Below are 12,888 nucleotides of genomic sequence, written 5' to 3'. Positions count from 1 at the left end.
GGCTAGGTCCGCCACTGGTTTTAGGAAAAATGTCCTCTAAAAGAAGAAAAAAACACGGTTGAAAGGTTACATAACCGCAGTGCAACTTGCATCAAGTAGTATTTTAAAAATTATAAATAAATAAATAAACAAGATAAAAGGAATAAAAATAAAATGTACATACCTTTCAAATACTTCCCACAATCATTAATCTTTCCGTGGGTAGAATTTTCATGAAGTGATAATAATAATAATAATAATAATAATAATAATAATAATAATAATAATAATAATAATAATAATAATAATAATTGTAAACTCATAAAAAGAAATAGAAGACTAATAGAAACTATAAAATGTACGCAGAATGCACGAGGTGTAAAGCAATATTTTGCCATAATATATAAATACTTTGACAGATTCACACTATGGAATCACATATCACGTCTACCAATGAACAATTCAACATCGACTCCGAATACCGAAACGAAACAGTGGAATTTCAAATAAAATAAAAACAAACTAAAAGAAAATTTATGATGTAAAATTAAAGAAATAAAAAAAATCATTTATCTAAAATTAACATTAATTAAAACATTATTATTACTTTATGTATAAAACAATAAACAATAGACCTGTTCAAAGATTGAAGTTCAGTGCTTTTAGTTTCGGTAAAAATATATTTCAACGATAAAAAAAGACCAAAAACTGAAAGAAAAGAACACAGAAAAGAATAAAGAACGGAAAGGAACCAAAACGGATACGTAGAATTAATTAGTTTTATAAAGGGGGACCTGTGTTCTAGAACCTTGCCGCGTTTCTCTTGATGTTTACGAAATTACACCTTGCTTGAAGTTGCGAATTATTCGTATTGTGTGGAGTTAAAAGGGTAAGGCAAATAAATATAAGGGATGAATTGCCAAACTTAAAAAAAAGAAGAAGAAGAAAGAAAGGAAACAAATCGCTTGCTGTCAAGTATCTACGGCATACACACAACTAGAGTTTCTTGTATGTATAGCCATTATGCCCAACAATTTAAAAGTAGTATTCTATGGTGGCAGTAAGGTTATGCAGTCTATTCAGAAGAATTCTTATGAATAGTTATAATACCTGGACAAGACATATTTTAAACTGCAATTCAGATAAAAGTGAAGAACACATTGAACTCTAAGGGAACAAGTAATGGTTTCTGTATACTTGCGAAACCCTAATTTTCCGAAAGCGTTATATAAAATTAACAAAACTGAGATTTCTTCATTTGTCAAGTCAAAACATTCATCACACAAAAATATAGGCCTACAGTGAAGCTACTAGCCTATTCTAATGTCAACTTCGGGGACATGGTGACTTAGTGGTAGATCGCTTATTTCTGCGTCCTTGGTTCGGCCCCGGCCCAGTAAGTTTAAGGTAGACAATATCGTGCTCGTGGGTTTTGGCATTTCTTCCCACCTTCTCATTCCACCAATTATTTCATTATCATTCACTTACTTCAGTCATCGTCCCCCTTAGCCTAACAGGCATAATTGTGAGACGTTAAACTTAAAGATTTCATTTCATTTCAAAATGTATACTTATGCTTTTCGTCACATTTTTTTCTATCTTGAGAACAATCTAGCATCTAGCCTACTAATTAATGTATTCGAAATAGGTATATTAAAGAAAACGAATTCTTAGCAAACAGAAATCAGTACAACATACTAATTCTATTTTTTCTACATCTGTAGATATAAAAAAAACTGCAGCCCCGGTAAACGTTCCCCTCTCCCAGCTGAAGCTGACAGCTAACTTTAGTTCTACGTTAAAAAAAAAAAAAAAAAAAAGTGACGGCCTCCAGTGTTATATCTGCTGGAACGGGATGTCAATGTTGCCAAGTTTTGCTTAATATCTTACCCTAAAGAAGCTTGTACCTATATCAATTAACGATTTCTATAAAAATTAAAATACACTCTAAAACAGTAGTACTTTAGAAAAGTAACATTAAATCGTGTGCAGTAAAGTTCTTTATAACTCTTTCTCAGTGTTGTGACTTGACAACAACGTGCAGATTGTTCTTTGGCTGGTTCTTGCACTCAGGTTTCCTCCGGCGGCCATGTTGGAAAGAATGGAGAGATGAGTGCTGTTCGTCTTTCATTGATGAAAAACGAATTGCGGTAACAGTGATTTAATTAGTGTTTTTTGTGGATGAAAACGTGACAGGTGAGTACATATTCCTGTACTATATTTGTGTCTTGAAATACTATAAATTCCGCGGTATTTTTGTGATATTTTGAGTGCTTAGAAAGCCTGTCTCACGTGAAGTGTTAAAAGGGATCAATTGCGTGTGTGAACACGACGTGTCGAATGTTATCGGCGGAACCTGCTTGTCTGCCTGCACGAAAACCGCATGCTCCTCTGTGCGGGAAAATACTTGCCCAGGTTCGTCGAGGTGCGTGGAACAACCGCATATGTCATACCCGGCTAATAGTACATTGCTTGCTGTACTTACAGCGAAGAGTAACAAATAGTGATTTCTTGTACACGTCATTCCATACTACCTAAAGTACAATGCGAGATAAAACACTTGTGTATTTATCAGCTTAATACTTCTTTCAAATACGCAGATAAGTAGTATGTTGAACTGTTTGAAGTGTTAAAAAAGTAAAATACAATATTTAATTAATCAGATGTCATACCAGAATTCATAAAGACTAGCTACCACTTGAATACATCAATCAATATCTTGCATATGACGCGATTTAAGTCATGCACGCAAATCAAATAGGTCGAGAACATAATCTGATCAGGTGTACAGTTTTGCATTTGTACAAAGCCAAATCGACATCAGTAAAGATATACAGACAACAAAAATGGGTACGCCCTACTTGCTGATTTGTCAATAACATTGAATAAATTGACCAATTGGAGCACAATCTTCACTACTGTACAGAGAGGTACAACATTCTTTGTCTATGACAAAATAGAAAATTGATCGATTTGTCCAGAGCTGTTTATTATTATTATGGGTCTGTCGGCAGCTAGGCTATGTAAGACGTGTGCCTACAGCTATAATGGAATCCGAACTACCGTCACACGTTCAAATTTCAATCACTCTCCGTGAATCAAACCCAGGACCCGACCCATCAAACTGCGTAGGGTTCAAAGTGAATTGGTTTGGAAACGAACATGTATGCAGTAGTCATTTAAATTTCCTTGTAAGGGGACTCTCTATACACGGAGGTGAAAGGAGCAGGCCCGTAACCAGCCCAAAAATTTAGGGGGGAGGGCGACCCAATCATATTATACTTAATCACCATACTATAGTTCATTTGCAAGTGTACCGTGAAACTTTTATGGGGGCCCAGCCCCCCGTGAATACGGGCCTGGAAAGCAGTACTGCAAAAGTACAGGTAGGCTAACCCACATTGGATGACATTTAGTATCTCCCCCAACTCGTTTCATGGGTCCAGAACCGAGTATCTTGTTTTTGTCTAAATTGTGATAAAGGTCCCTGGCCCGGGGGGCCCTGGGGCTTCTAACTCCCTTCGCTAGCTGTCCCTAGCTCAGCTATATTTTGAGTAAGTAACACGCTGTAAATCTTATATGTGTAAGATTGGGGGAGATACTAAGTATTAGCCCCCACATTGAGCATGAGCGAAGATGTGGTGCTAGGAGGTGGAATGCATCCCAAATAAGGCCGCCTCCGAAATTAGTACATGTATGTGTACACATTGTTAGTAGTGGCTATATTGTATTGAATAATTCATGATTAGGAATTCACGTAATAAAGTTAAGTATGTCTCGGGTTCACACAATCAATGTGAACAGTGTGATAACGTGGCTATCATAACCAGATAACATGTTGGGTTTCATAGGTTTTCCATTGATTAATCGGGCACTTGGATTGTACCTGAACACAAATGATAAAACGTCAGAACATATTCCAAGTCCAAATGAGTGGGCCAGCAAATTCCCCGTCTTACGACTATCGTAGTTAGTTTGTCAAGCTAAGCTGCAAAGTATGTGACTAATTGACAAAATTAAAATTGCACTAAAAAGTTCAAGCCTAAGTAGTAAACTCTATGTGCAGAAATCTATATTTACAACCAATTTGTATAATGTATTGCAGATAATAGCAAAACTGTAAAGATATATTTGCATTTCATTGATAAATCAATATGCATATTTGGATGCAGATTGACAATATTCAGATCATAAAGTGAAAATCTTACAGGCAAAAATGAAATGCTTCAAAAGATAGGAGTGTTACGAGTTATTTTTACAATGTAATAATGATTTTGGGAAAGTTCTAGAACACAGGTTCCCCCCATATAGGTTAGTACTTATTGGTTCCTTTCTGTACCAAAGTTTAATATTTAATTCAAATAGTATTGCCGAGTGAGCGTTAGCGAGTGAAGGCGGGTTAGTGACCGCATGGCACGTTGTTTTCGGTCTTTATTACAGCTAAATGGGAAGGGGAACCTGTATTCTAGAACCTTGCCAATGCCTTTGTATTGTCCATTGCATAAAATTGATTTGTAATACTTTTAAAACACTATGTATTTAATATATTATATAGTAAACGTTTGTTTCCATTACATCTATATTGCACAAGGAGGAGGGATTAAACTCTTATGTATGCCACTAGGCGTTCCCGTTTGTAGTTGTTATTTACAGAAATGCGCGTCCCTGATATATATACAAGTTTGGCAACTAAAAGTGATAGACAGGCAGTACTTTGAAAGTGTTACAAATTAACTTTATGCCATGCATAATATATATGGCTACTTTTTATTATATTGTGAAGATAATATCGTAACGCCTCTATCTTGCGAAGCAATTCAATTTTACCTGTAATATTTACGCTTTGTAGGGTGGATATTGTTGATCTGCACCTAAATATACATACTGATTTACCAATGAAATGCAATCGCACTTATCTTACAGGAAATGAGACTGAGTGAGTTTGAATCCCCCTTGACAAAATTTGCGTACGCCACTGGGGTCAATGACCTAATGATTGATTACACAAGATATCCTATAATTCCTTTTTTTTTATATATAGGCCTAGTATTCAATTAGTGGCTTTTCATATTTACTACCCAGGTGTGGAAAGGGTAAAAATATGGGTACAACCATGAGACTACAGTGTTAATATATTCTTTCTTTACACCCTCCTCCCCTGTAATGTCTTAAAATTATATCTTATACGAACGACTTCCCATTTCGTTAGGTATTTTTGCAATAGGAATTCAGTTTCATATGGGAAGTGCAGGAGCCGAAGTCAGAGGAGACAAGCTACTAGCACAGGTTAAAGTACCGAAGAAGCAGAGCGGGTATTATTGAGTAATTGTCGTTTTACAGTAGGGTATACCTACAGAAGTAAACATGTTCAAATGTGTGCAGTTTGTCTGCCTTAATATTTTAGTTAGAGTTATGTTACGTACTTAAAAGATGCTTAGTCACTTCTTGAAATGATAATTTTACCCATATATTTTTCAGAGGGTGTGTGAACATTGTTCTTAATCTGCACTGAAGCTTTGTTGCATTGTAGCTTGTTTTTGTAGGATGCTTCATCTGGAGACTTAACTTGGTGGCGTGAATATTCTCAGCCTGAATGATATTTTCCATAACTGGGTTATTTAAGACTTCTCTAACTTGGTACGTTCTCCCTTTTTTGTAAACCCTGCAGACTTCTTGTAGCACTTGCTGGTTTATTGCCACAAGTGTGATTTCAATGTCAATCAGATGTGAATAGCCTACTTGAAATATTGGTTTATTCAGTGGTTCAAAGTGGGGTACGATATTGTTTACTCTTACCCCACTTCTCTAGATTGGGAACCACGAGTCGAAGTTATTTGTTCATAAACAAAAATAATTGATCAGCATTTTTGAAAATTACTTCGTTTCATGAGATAAGTGTTGAAGCTAAAACTGAAATAATTAAAAAGAAAATAAGGGTAAACTTTACAAAACACGCTCCAGCTGCGCATCGATAAGTAGGGCCCTTTTAGAAAGTATAGTAGAGTAGGGTAGGGTAGAGTAGAGTAGAGTAAGATATAAATAAGTAGGGTAGGGATTAGGCACGGATTAGCTTAAGGTTAAGTAAGTTTTGATCCATTTTCATAAAATTATTAGTGTGTAATTTCTCGTTTCTGAGTGAGTATACCTGTTGGAGCTGGCTGGCGGTGTAAAGTTAACCCGAAAATAATAAACACGTGATTTTAAAAACATATTTATATTTACTAGTTTATTAAACTTAAAAAGAAATTAATCTTGGATACATTGAAGTGCCCTTTTACAAACTGCGTACGGAAAGGTGTAGTCTACGTATCACTCGGAATATGTAAGTTGGTATTTTTCGATAGAGTAGAACATACGTAAATTTATAACATAAATCCAAAGCATTTGTGATCTTGCAGTCAAATGAAAGGATCAGTGATAAATTGTCAGATATGTATGATATTCAACCATTGTCAATCCACAGCTGAATGAAGGTCTTCTCAACTCTTCTCCAGAACAGTTTCAGGCAGTTCATTCCCATGCAACTTATGAGCACTTCTTGATTTCGTCACACCACATGTATGACGAAATACTCTGTCGGTATCCAGTCAAGAATTGCTTCAGTCAGTCAAGAATGATTTATTCTTCCAATATGTCCAGCCCACTGCCAATTCAGTGTCTTTATTTTCACGATAATATATCACTCATGATTATCTTTCTGATTCATGTGATTTGTTTCCTGTTTTTGCGAGTGATTCTTAACATGCATCTGTCCATGCTTTTTGTAGCCTGCAGACGCTGAATATCTGATTATGTTATTCCGATCTATATCGTTCTGATTCCGATTCCGATCTATATTCGTTCAGATTTTACGCTTTATACACATTAGTATTTTAATTTTAAATATGAAGTTGTTCCTTTCAAATGCACTACAACCTAATTTAATAACTCTGTTAAATTCTTCTTTCAATAATGCTATCCATGAATAGCTTTTGTAATCCCAGATAGACATAGACTGTAGTATATTTACTTTTCCTATTTCCGTATTTTCAATTTGAATTCTTGACCTCATTTCAAAGCTGTTGAACATCACCTTAGTTATTTCCATCACCTTGCCCTTCAAATATATACATAATATTTCTAACAGTTTATTTACTGAAAATATCCTGATGACATATATGCAAACAGATCTCTTCTATTACTGAACAACACACGTCAAAACTTTTCTGTGAAAAAATATATGCAATAATTGTGAAAAATTAAGGTAAAGAAAGAAGAATTGTTTTGCAAGAACACTGAAACAACAATATTTCGGTTCCTATTAATGCCAGAAACCTGATTCTTTTTTATTCAGACTGTCTTGAAGTTGTTTACCATTTAAAAAATGATAATTTCGGTAGAGCTGATAGAAAATTTATGAAGTCATTTGAAAGGTAACATTACATTAAGCTTATTACATCTAGTTTCACGTATACAAAAATTGTGATGGGCCATCCAAGCACTGAGGAGATATCCCAGTCAGTGTTGCCAACTGATTGCGAAATAAACATTTTCCAATAATTTCCATACTATTTAACATATCCACCACAAAATTTGTATAAGTACTCTTCAGTATGCTAGAAACACGTCTGTGAGCATTACCACTCTTCCCAAGCAACCCATTTGTCAGGGTTGCTAACCAATTTCAGGAGTGCCTGTCACACGTTAAACGTATCTGTGCCACATTTTGCAGTTAGCTTGTTACATCTATTTTCAGTATACACAAATTGTGATGGGCCATCCAAGCACGGAGGAGAAATAGGGAGTTTTGAAAATTTATAGTTAAGGGAGAAAATACAATAATCTGAACAAATGATGGGCATTAGCACATTTTTAAATGTTAATCAGAGTAACTACCAAAGAAGCAAATGTAATAAGCTTGATAGTATTATAAGGCCTACATGTTATGGCACACAAGATAAATATTCGGTTTTGCTGTAATTAGGTATTAACATGAAGTACTTTTTATGAGCGTTTCCCACATTGAAGTAGCTACTTGCGGAGACTTTGGAGATAACTGGTATGTTCTGCCAGTAACAGTTGTTATATCCACTTTACGTAAGATGTGAGTAAACGGAACATAACAGGAATCATTTTCAGCCCAATAAAATTAGGGAGATGTACCATGGGGATGTAGGAAATTTACTGATGCATTGCCTTCGTCACTATTCACTAACTAAAATCTTCATCCAAACTTGTCCGCTTTGCTCCAATCTTGAATGGACCAGTTTTTCCGAAGCAATGCATTGCACGTGTTCCAGGAATAGTTTTTGCTCAGAAATCTTCGTTGAAGTGTGGTACGAACAACAGACATTTCTTCTTTGTGCAGAAAGGAAAACACGGTGCTAATGATATTTTCTTCACAGAAATGAAACATAAGGGCACATATATTTATTTGATCAGACAATGGTCTCTGAATGCTTGTTTTTGTCACAACCCGGTTAAAAGTCGCACCAATTCCGTCACATGGGGACTTTCCAAGGTTACATACTTCGTTACAATATTACATACTTACAACTAGCATAAAACGTTCTATAACTCTACCAAATTTCATCCAAATCTGAGATAGTGGGTTAAATTTCCCCCAAATTTTGGTTGAATTGACGTGGAATGACCCGTGTGAACTTATTTAGATGTATTGCACTTGGTTGCGTTCTTCACCAGTTTCTGTTTTGATGTCTTAATATTCTAAGAGGAACTTAACATTACGAAACGGAGGTTGCTTAATATTTACAAGTATTTTATTTTGTAATATGTAAAAGGAATTGTGACAGATAAGCAGAGGCGTCATTTCAGATTTCGCTTGGGGGGTGCAAGAGCACCACTGACATAATACTTTCACGTTTTGTACTAGTATGTTTGTAGACAATTGATTAAAATATATGTATTCCTCAAACTCTTGGGGGGAGGGGGTCAGTTGCCCTCTCCTGCCCTCCCTAAATAACGCCCCTGGAGATAAGTTCTAATCTAACTTAACGTACTGTTATGTAAGCTAATTCGAAAGTACTTATTTAAAACTTATAAACAAAGGAATTAAAAATTCTGGTTGAATAATAATTAAAAATTCCGATGGAATATAATGTGTTCGAGTTATTAAATAAAGTCAAAATCATTAGCACTAGAATAGCAAACAACGAGAAAAAACTGTGTTTCCAGTACAGTGCCACCTAGTGTCGGCGATAGAAAAGGAATGAAGTATCAAGCACTAAAGCTGATAGAGCACTTGTAAGCTCTGTACTTCCTTTCCCCCTAAACTGTCAGTTTTATTCAGAATTTACAAGTGGAACAGGCTGTTGTAACTGAGGTTTGGTTGGTTAGTTGATCTGGAGTTTAGCGTTCAATTCAACACCGAAGCCGTATGAGACTTGGACCAAGAGTTGTAATGTGGGATTCGACCTTGAGTTCCCACTCGGAATCTAACCCAGATATCCTGGGCTAAAAAGAATAGCGTTACCCCGAGACGAGAAATTCTCATTTCGCCTCAAAAAGAGACAGGAAATAACTTTCTTAAATTCGAGACGAGCCGAAAAAATTTTCGAGTCGCATGGGGAACACTAATTCACCTATTTCTTAGATCGCAAACACTGTTTATAGGAACCGCGGTGGCAATGGGAGTGTTTGTTTGGTACGTGGGGTCCCAGCTGTGGTGGAGAAACACAGTGTGCAGGGGCTTTCTGGGTGTTTTCCCATTTTCTTCATTCCATCATTTCATTCATTAAAACATACCTTGAATCATTACACAACATACTCTACTAATAAATACGGTTTAAATGTTTTTATATAACACCTTTCGTGGACCTCTTGTTTCGCGGAATGATTCTGGTAACTTCTAGATGAAATTAAGAAAGAAATCGGCATACATTTTGTACATAGATTTACAAACCAAGATTAAAATTATATTTACACAACAGTATAGTAAACAAACATTGTACCCACAGACATGCTTAAGAGTCTTCATCCCGGCGAAATTAAAATACCGCCAATTTTACAGTAATTATGTGATATCTTCAAATAGATAAAAGATAATTGAAATATGGAACAAGACCGCCCTACACAATATTATTTTGCGTTAGGTACCGTTATCGCAAGTCACCTAGCGGCTTTCCGTTTTTATCTGTTTAGAAACGCGAAAATAAATGCCGATTTTCAAAATGGCTTGAAATCAAAAGCAGATAAGTGAGTCGTGATAACGGTTTCTCATGTAAAATAATATTGTCTAGGGCGCTCTTGTTCCATATTTCGATTATCTTTTATCTATTTGAAGATATCACATAATTACTGTAAAATTAGCGGTATATTAATTTCGCCGGGATGAAGACTCTTAATAACATATGTAATGCAGTGTTGCCAACTGAGCACAAAACAAAGTTTTGTTAAATGGCACGGAACAGAAATTATAACATCTACAAAATCTAATTAGGGGTAGAACCATACCTGTGAAGTCATGATGTACAGTGTTGCCAACGTTTGAAAATAGGCCTATATGAATATCGGATGTAGAAGAGAACATACAGTACACGATTCTAACTAGTTAAAACCAAAATATGAGACCACAAACAATAATATAATCACTGAAGCACAAAAATAAGGGACGAAGCACAGTGTCGAAGCAGGTGTGCCCAAATGGAAAATCAGAATAGTATCAAACCCAACACACAAAACTGAAATGATGCATGGTCTTGGATTGACAATTGATTAGCAGGCTCACGTTTCTGATGCACGTAATATTGTATCATCTCACACATTATTGGTAGTCAATTTTTCAATGTTGCTGTTGATAAAGCGCTCCGCATTGTATTGGAAATGTATGTACTCTTCTACATCCAAAATTCATGTAGGAATTTATATGGACCTATCTTCAAATGTTGGCAACACGGTACATCATGATTTCACAGGTATGGCTCTAATCATAATTAGATTTTCTACATGCTATAATTTGTGTTCCGTGCCATTTAACAAAACTTCATTTTGTGCTCAGTTGGCAACACTGCATTACATATGATGTTATTCAGCACGTCTGTTGGTACAATGTTTGCTTACTATACTGTTGTGTACATACCATTTTGATTACTTTAGATCATTTTGAAGTTCTTTCTGTGTCAGTGTATCTTTTGCATTGCTATCTTTACATGATTCTAGATTCTTCTTTCCTCTGTATCTCCTGTGTTTTTGGATGTCGGCCCGTAAAACTTTGGATTTCTCACTTTTCTTCACTCCTCTATCGATTGCACATTGTTTGATTGGGCAATGCTACTTTCAATATGTTCCCTTGTGAGAGTAGGTTTCTTGAACCATTCTCTGCGTATCTTGAACATTTTCCTCTACTGTACCTTTTGAAAGGAAAAGTCAGGGACGTACGGAGAGGGTGGGTCCTGGGGGTCCGGACACCCCCCGAAATTTCGACTTTTGTATAAATTTAGCCTAATTTTAGGAATTTTAATATAAAATACCCTCATATTGAGTTTGGACCCCTCCCGAAATAAATTCCTGCGTACGCTAGTGCCTAAAAGTGTGTGGGTATATATAAACACACCCGTGAGTACTACCTTTAAAACATATTTAATAATTATTAGATGAAAATTTAATTGTGCACTCATTACAAGTTAATTTTAAGGGTTTTCTATAGGAGTAAACCAAATCGCGGAGTAATTTTTTTTTAATTATTATGTGCCGCATGTAAAATATTAGTATCGTTACGAGAAGTGAATTATGAAATGTAAAACACAATGGAAGCACTTAATTAGCAACCCCTAGTGACACTTATTTTATTTTTCCTTAGAGCACGTAGGCAGCTTATTTACCCATATACTCAATTATTTAATGTTCCTTCTTCCATCGCCAGTGTGAAAAAGTTGGTCAAGGATACTATGTATTCTTTCACGTTGGAAGAAAAGATTTTCGTTATTAGTAGTGGAAGAGAGGATTTTAAGCCGGTTAAGAACACATATTTACTTACCCTTAACAAAACTTCCGTACAAAGAATTCCGTGTTTTAACATATCTTTTAGATATACAGTTGAATCCTTGACACATTTGCAAGGATATTATAATCACTAATTCATTTAACAACACAATAACAAAAGTAATAAATGTTCACGGTAAGTCATTGACTTCATGTAGTTAACTTCGCTGTTATTACGGAAACAAGAGAAAAGGAGGAGAAAAAGGGAAAGCTTCCATTTCATTCACTACAAGGATTCAAGCTTTAGAGTGTGGGAGTTAGGAAGCCATGTTAATCGGGTTCTCATCAAGAACTATCGTGACATTTGTTTCTTTAATCAGGAAAATGTTGTTCTTGTACCTGATACGTCATGGTAACAGCGCCCTGTCGAACACCGAGGCTATATGAAACGTGGGCCTACAGTGTAAGGTGAAATTCGAACTATTGTGGGACCGCAATGGCTGAGTGGCAGAGCGTTCACTTCTGGTGCTTGGGGTCCTTGGTTCGATTCCAGTTCGTGCTAAGTGATGTTTGTGGTGGACAAACACCGTGCGTGGGTTTTCTCGGGTTCTCCCGTTTCTTCCCCCTTTCTTCATTTCTGATCACCGTCTCCTTTAGCCTAGCCGGAATGATCTTGGCACATAAAACTGGAAGATTTCATTGTTTTCGAACTATTGTAGTGAGTTCAATGCTGTTTCACCGGGAACCTTAACACAAGACCCCATGCGCCAAAGACGCGTGTGCTGGCTTAGGTCAATGGGAAGAGCTTGTTATTTATCCTTTAGAAATAAAGAGACTTAATTAAAGGAAGCTATTATCATATACTATATTATATTGAAATGGAGCCTGTATTGTGATTGAAAAGACATTTCATGATTGTTATGCAAAACGTCAAGTCGGGAACAGATCAAACAGTTACATCGTAAAGGAAGATGATTGGCGTTATTTGGT

General features: G+C 35.9%; 1 protein-coding gene across 3 annotated transcripts in view; it reads left to right on the top strand.

Moving 5' to 3' along the window:
- Window positions 1-1,940: 1,940 nt before the first annotated feature.
- The window catches only part of LOC145662890 (protein FAM13A), a 288,108-nt gene continuing 277,160 nt past the window's right edge, over window positions 1,941-12,888 (top strand). For 2 of the 3 annotated variants that reach the window (XM_081728860.1, XM_081728862.1), the window contains exon 1: window positions 1,941-2,175. The gene's annotated coding sequence lies outside the window, so the exon portion shown is untranslated. The remainder of the gene's footprint in view (window positions 2,176-12,888) is intronic. The other variant, XM_081728866.1, reaches the window with a different exon arrangement.

This window comes from Thermobia domestica, chromosome 10 (genome assembly GCF_964235325.1).
Source record: "Thermobia domestica chromosome 10, izTheDome1.hap1.1, whole genome shotgun sequence".
In the NCBI taxonomy this organism is placed as follows: Eukaryota; Metazoa; Arthropoda; class Insecta; order Zygentoma; family Lepismatidae; genus Thermobia; species Thermobia domestica.
Note: the sequence above shows the minus strand (reverse complement) of the source record. Positions and strands in the feature narration are given on the sequence as shown.